This window comes from Corvus brachyrhynchos, unplaced genomic scaffold, assembly GCF_000691975.1.
Source record: "Corvus brachyrhynchos isolate BGI_N302 unplaced genomic scaffold, ASM69197v1 scaffold31, whole genome shotgun sequence".
Classification (NCBI taxonomy): Eukaryota; Metazoa; Chordata; class Aves; order Passeriformes; family Corvidae; genus Corvus; species Corvus brachyrhynchos.
The window spans coordinates 2,054,933-2,061,837 of NW_008236196.1; the positions used below are offsets into that span (position 1 = coordinate 2,054,933).

General features: G+C 39.1%; 1 long non-coding RNA gene across 1 annotated transcript in view; it reads right to left on the reverse strand.

Annotated features, from left to right (window-relative positions):
* Nucleotides 1–58: 58 nt before the first annotated feature.
* Nucleotides 59–6,905, reverse strand: part of LOC108448151 — a 19,506-nt gene continuing 12,659 nt past the window's right edge. Inside the window, exon 5 of the long non-coding RNA XR_001863941.1 lies at nt 59–1,985. This is a non-coding gene — a long non-coding RNA (uncharacterized LOC108448151). The remainder of the gene's footprint in view (nt 1,986–6,905) is intronic.

Here is a 6,905-nt window from a genome sequence, read left to right on the forward strand (position 1 = left end):
AGGAGTCGAGCGAACCCCGTGAACCTGCCACTTCAAAGCACTCCATTTCTCTTAAAAACACAGCTTTCCCAGCAATTGTGGAGATTTCCATGTGTCTGAGCTTTAGAAAGTGAAAGAACATTTTATTCTAAATGCCATCACGCCAAAACAGCTAAAATATTCTGTCTTAGTGATATTAAATAAAACTGTGCGGTTTAAATTTAGCTGTGTGTTTTAGCAGACAGGCTTGCAATGCCTGGTTCTTCTGACTCTAAAACAACTGTGAAAGTAGGAAAAAAATACAAATATTAATATTCTGGCAAGATGCAACCATATATTCCTAGAAAATAAATATTTATGAAATTCCTAGAACTAAACTAAACGAGAACTAAAACTTTGTCCTCACCACATCAGGTGCTTGTTTGTCAGATGCTAAGTTTTGCAAAGCCCATGTGGATGACTCCTTCTCACAAACTCATTTCCACCTCTCAAACAAACAGTTAATGATGTTCTCAGTATTCATGGAAGCCTGAAATTTCAAAAAACACATTGAGCCCAAACAGGGCTTCTTTGCTTTAAAAAAAAAAAAAAACTTTTTAATATCATTTTAACATTTGCTATTTGCCTTTCAGCCACTTATTTTTGCATTTTTTATTGAACATGGCTCAGAGTAAAGAGGGTATAATAGATACCCAAGAGAATACATCTTTATTGGGAAAACAGCTGATTATGCTCTCTAACAAAGCTGATCCCTCTGAAAGGTTATCTACTGACCTGAACAGTTTATTAAAGTAACTAAATATTTCAAACTACATGTTTAACTACAGGAGGAGTACAGATTTGTTTCCTCTCAAATTGCTGACAGAAACTTTGGTGAGAAGAGCATGGCAGCTGAATTTAGAGGATGCAACAGCAGAAGGAAAGGCCTTTATCTTTCAGTCTTACAGGGGTCCTATTTCTTCTTCCCTTAACCCCTCCACACAGAAAACTTGTCTTTCCTGACGGTAGATCTATGGTGGTGGGTCAGTCACATGTTTGAAACTGGAGAAAAGTGCAAAATACATTGCTTTGACAAGGATGGACCTCTCTTATCTCTTCCTTCCCCTACCCCAAATGTAGAATTTCATGTTCTTGACTATTGTGCCCAGCATTAGATTTCTTACAATATTTTCTCGATCATTCATCATAGAACACTTACAGCTCTTCTAAAAATGTTACACTAATTCAAAGTATTTGCTACATATCCCTAAAAAAAAGCTTAATAAAATCCTGTTCTAGTTATTCAGGCTTTCATGACAAATCCATGCCCAAAATATGAATAACTCTTAGTTTTAGAATAAATAGAAACATTGCATATTGTGCAGATTTATTGAGATTTTTGTGTGTTTATAGTAGACTTTGAATTGAAGTGAGTCACTGTAACTGTGACATGAGAAGACACTAACTCCACTCCGGCATCCACCTTTAACATCTTCCCAGCAATTTCTCCAGGGCTTGCCCTTCACTTTCCTCATAACCCCTTCCCATTTGACAGGCACGTATCTTTGTTTCCTCCAAGAGGGATGGTAAAAAAAGCAGTGTGAAAATGCTGATGAGGAAAGGAGAAATCGTCAAGTATGCCACAGCTATGACTTGTCGTTTACACCACAACATCTACGTTCTGTTATAGTTGCTGACTCTGGCCCTTGTGAGCTGCTAGAATAGCTCCTTGGGGAAAGTGTTGTTCTGAGTATATAAAGGCCTTGCTCAAATCCTGGATGTTTGTATCAAACTTGTTAAGTTTGATACCTTCAAACTTAACAGAAGAATCTTCAATGGCTTAGATCACATAAAAAACAGCAGTTTGCACTGTCCTGCCTGTGTTGTTGAGATTCCACTCAGGACAATTACTGTAAATCGAAGTGCTTCATTTGTATTGTCTGCTCCAGCTTAGAGTTTCTTTTTGCTTCTGGTAGCTTGCATCCTTATTCTCCCAGTTCCTAACACATAGGGATTTGGTGTCTTGCCTGTCTCGAGGAGCAGAACAAAATACAGAATGAGAAAGCATTTCAAAATGAGAATTCACTGCTTTAAAATCTCCTGGCAATGTATTTTTAAAAATCTGTGTAGGAAATGTTAACAATTATAATGCAGATCAAATATTGGACCTGAACCACATAGCTATTTCCCTTTTAACTTAATGCACAGATATCTCAAACCAAGGGTATGAGTGGGCTGAAACAACTAATCACATTTTGGCACAGACAAGTACAAAAGGAAACCCAGAACTACAAATTCAACAGCTTGAAATATCAGCTGCTGCATGCAAGATCTTTACAGAACTCCTCTGAAGAGAACATACCCTTTTAAAAATGTGATTTTTCATTTTAAAAATGTCACAAAATATCTCAGGAAAATTATGGAAGAATCCAGTATTATTGATATAAAGCGTGAATCCACTGAAGTCTTATAGACATAAGGTTCCCTTACCTCCACTCCTAATTTCATCACATACATTCCCCTAAGCTATCAGGGTCCTGTCACACATGTTGCATATCTTCCATGCGTATGTTCAGAAATGTTATTCAGCAATAAAAACCAGGTCTAAAATGGGAGAAGTGGTGTAAGAGAGAGCAGTTCAGCGAGGTATAATAATGTCCTACAAAGCTGTGTCCCCCCATAGCTTCAGGCCTGCAAGCATCTCAACACATCTTTGCTCCAAACATTTGCCAAAGACCTTCACTATAGGACTCCCTCTGTGGGTCCTTGGGCACCATGTAACTGACGGCACAAAGAAGCGTATTCATTTGTCCTTCACAGAGAAAGTGGGTGGATAGCTATGATTCTGTGACAGGATTCTTACCCATAGCTCCTCTGCAGCTAAAGGGGTACAGCTGGGCTGTTTGGCAGGCGTTTCCATGTCACCCTACCCTTTTTCACCAATGTGACACGAATGACCCAAGGGTACCTTCATTCCACTCTTCCTCTGGGATCAGCAGCTGATTTCAGTGACTGAGAAACAGACTCTTCAAAAAAGAGTATTATCAAAACATTAGCTGTTCACCCAAATGATACACAGCAACCAGATAAAAATAAGAAAAAGTCTCCATCATTCCTTGCCTATACTGTATCTAAAATACAGAATTTAGGTAAATTACACTGACAGCAGCTACCTCGTTCCTTCATGAGTAGGAGGGGAAGACAGCTTCTCCTCTGGCTTGTTCTCTTTGTAACTGCAGGCTTTGATCCTATGCTTGGACTAGATGAAGAGAAGCCTAACAGAGTGGGCAGAGACAGACATACAGGCATGCCCTCCATTACTTCCTCTACCACTGACCTCTTCTGGGCTGCTGGTATATTTATATTAACCTTATCTGTCATAATTTTGCTTTCTTTGAAACAAATAAGTCTTCCTGTTCTCACCTACAGAACAGCAGAAAGTAGATAAATTGCCAAGGGATTTCCTTTACTTTTTATACAGGTAATAAACCTAGAAGCCCAAAATCTGACCTCTTAAATAAAATGTCAGCGTATGATTCCCTGACAACTGTGGAGTTCACCAATGCTGAAAGGGGAAGATTCAAGTCTTGCCCTTCCTTTGCTACTGCTGGCTGCACATCTTCCTTCTACCTTGTGCTGGCTCTGCCATTAACTGAGAGCAAATATGAGTCACAGAGGTAGTAAAAATACAATCCATCAAAAAGTGAATAGAGTTCTGCCCTATTAAGAAATTCAGAAAAGGATCTGACAAGCATCTCAATCAGCAATCCAGGAAGTTGGACCCTGCAATTAGAAGAGAGGAAGAAATAGAGAGGAAGGCAGGAAGGGTGAGATGTTCTTTTAGAGAGAAAAGACTCAGTGGCTGAGTCTGTAAGTAAAACACTGAAGGACAAAGAGGGAAAATCAGGTTTGAAGGCTGTTGATAATAGCAGCATCTCAAACCCTTCTCAGTCCATGGGATGGCTTTGGAACTGTCCTGGCAAATAGCTCTTACTGCTCATGTACAGCACCAATCCTATGGATCTTTAGCTCCTCCTGTCCAGCTTCAACAAAGCTGCATTTGAGAAAAAGTGACTGAACATACATTAAAAATGAGTTGCTAGGAAAAAGGAAGCATTGCTTTACTGCAGCAATATTCTTCAATGTCAAGGAGCTGCTGGCAGTGCTTGGCCTCTGGGACTATGCCTAAAGAACCGCAGCAGAAAAAAGCTCTTTCTTTTATATGTAAGTGCCAGGATGCTGCTCCCCATCCCACCCAGGCACAGAAATGGCCCTAGAGAGCCATATATTTTAGCCTTCAGACTTTATTACCATTAATTATATCTGGAAGCGAAGCCAGGATCCCCAAGAACACGGTAGCAGGAACCAAACACAATCATCCATCTGCCTAGCAACATGGGTTGCCATGAGTACTTCTCCCTGTGCTCAACAGGCTGTGAGGGCACACCACTGAATGCAGAGCCAAGTTCAAGGGCCCCATACTGGTAAAGAAAGCCTGCTTCCTCAAATGAAGACCTTGCATTCCATCTCTAAGACCTTCCTCTGAAGCCTAGAAGCCAGCAGCCTGAAATGCGGAAATGAGGGACTTCTGGAGTACTGAGACAATGTCAGTGGAATTGCTCTTGCAAGAGGCAAAAGCAATGACACTGGGAACATCAGTGCCATCAAAACTCCATTCTTCCCTTCTCTGCTCTTTTGAGAAACTTCTTTGCATGTGTCAATACCATGCCAAAAACAATCCCCAATAACATACTATCAAATCACTGAATTTTCACACTTAGGAAGAAAAGAAGAAAAACCTGTGAGTGATACTGAAGGTATGGAAATACTCTGTAACATCCCAGCTCAGGAAATCCTTGAATCACAAAACATTGGTAGGAGAGACAGAGTATCCAAGATAGTAATTTGTGTGGTTCTCCAATGAGCACCTGCTTCAGACCTCATTAGAAGAAAGGGTACTCAAAAAGATGGACTTTTGACATGTCCCAGAAGGCTCATTTCGCTGTTCTTAAGAAAGCAAAAGATTGCTTGATAATTATTTAATATTTAAGGGAGGCCCCCTGATAATATGGTCATCTAGAAGCTGTTTAAAAATAGAGATACATGAGGAAAACACAATTTCAAGGTTTCAGACTGACATTTGGACAATTGTAATTGAATGGGGCTGTTGACTACTGGAATTATATTTATGTTACCAATATTGTGAAGCTAACTTCTAAAAAAATCTCTTACTTTGTTGTTTGTTATATCATAACATGCAATTTAAGGGTATAAAGGCCATAGCAGAGATAAATAAGCCCAAGGTGCATTTACAAAGCTGTCAGCCACGATGTAGGAGTAGTTAGCCTTGGGATGAGAGAAGAAACTAAGGTTATACATCTGAATGATCATATCAGTTAATCAGCTTACATGAGACATGATATAGTACTTTTTAATACTTAGAAAAATCCTCCTAGCTCATGAGTAGCAGAACTACTTCCTTTTCAATCATCTGTCAAGATTATTTGGGCATGAAAATGTTGCTGTACTCACTAAGTTAGTAATAATCAAAACACAAATGAACCTGGGTATAGAAAATTAATCAATTTAAGCACTTGTGATTATTCTACTTTCTTCAGAATGCAAATCTTCAATTATTAAAAAAATTCTAGACCATCTGCTTGTGAAGATAATGTTTGGAGAACTGATGTAACACTATCCTTTTCAATCTACAGTAGGATAGTAAGGGAGAAAATCATCTTCCATAACAAGTCCCATTAATGTGTTCAGGATTTTACTTTACAAGTCTGACCCTGCTACCTGCTCAGGTTAACTTCAGAATTTCAGTGGGAATCAAGTTAAGGTCTGGGGGACTGACCTTAATTCACAATTTATTCATCTCCACTAAAACAAATGGCACAGGATTAAGCCTAGTGTTACAGCATAAGCACCACCTCAATTCTCATTCATCTCAGTGGTTTTTTATTCAAAGGACTAATTGCATGGCTAGCTTGTTTTTCCAGGTTCATGAATTTCATTTATTACTTAAATATAAGCTTTAACTTTGCAGGTATTAAATTAATTTCCATATTTAAATAAAGCTAACTCTGGTCTAACAAGAGATATACTGTACAGAGTATGTTTTGTTGACTTCCTATACAGACTTACTATTGTAAAATGAAAGTTGCTTTGAAATAAAAATATACTTTGTTATTTTAAGAGGGGGAAAAAAGAAACAGAACCAAGACATGCCCCAGAAACATTTTTTCTACCTTCAGAATAAGAAAGAAATTGAACTCCTATTTGATTCCCTCATGAAGAATAGGGAACTTTGATGCACTGTGGCAAGAAGATAGATAGCTGTATTAATGAAAATCTAATCTGTGCTCAGATACTTTGCATGTTGGCTATAAATGTAAAATATTCATACCACAATAGACTGTTAGACTGTCAAAAGCTGAAGTTCAGCCAATTTTACCAGGAGGAGTTGACATTTTGCTGTATTCTCAATCTAGGGAACTGAGAAAATAAGCTATCAAAACCACTCCTCCACTTGTAAATTTTGCCAGTGCAACTATTTAGATATGGCATAAATCTAGAAATAGGAAGTGTTTGTCTACTGCACCATTAAGACGCAGTAACTCAAACTACAAACAGTAACAAATACTTTGGATTGGCACTGTGTTTTCATGGCACTGTGCCAGGGCAAGCAGAGGCGTCACCTCCTTTTGCATCACCTTCTCTGCCATGACCCAAGGCACAGCCATGTAAGGATCTGAGGAAGAAACTGATTCAGCTAGAAAATACTCTTCTTTTTGTGGTTGTGGTTACCAGGTTGTGAGCTGGGCTAGTGTAGCAGAAAGGGCAGTGTAAGAACAACTGACAGGGGCTGAGGGAACACAGACCTGCCACCGAGGAGCAGCCTGACACTTTAGGCACAATCCTCCAAGAAGGGGCTTTTGTTCCAT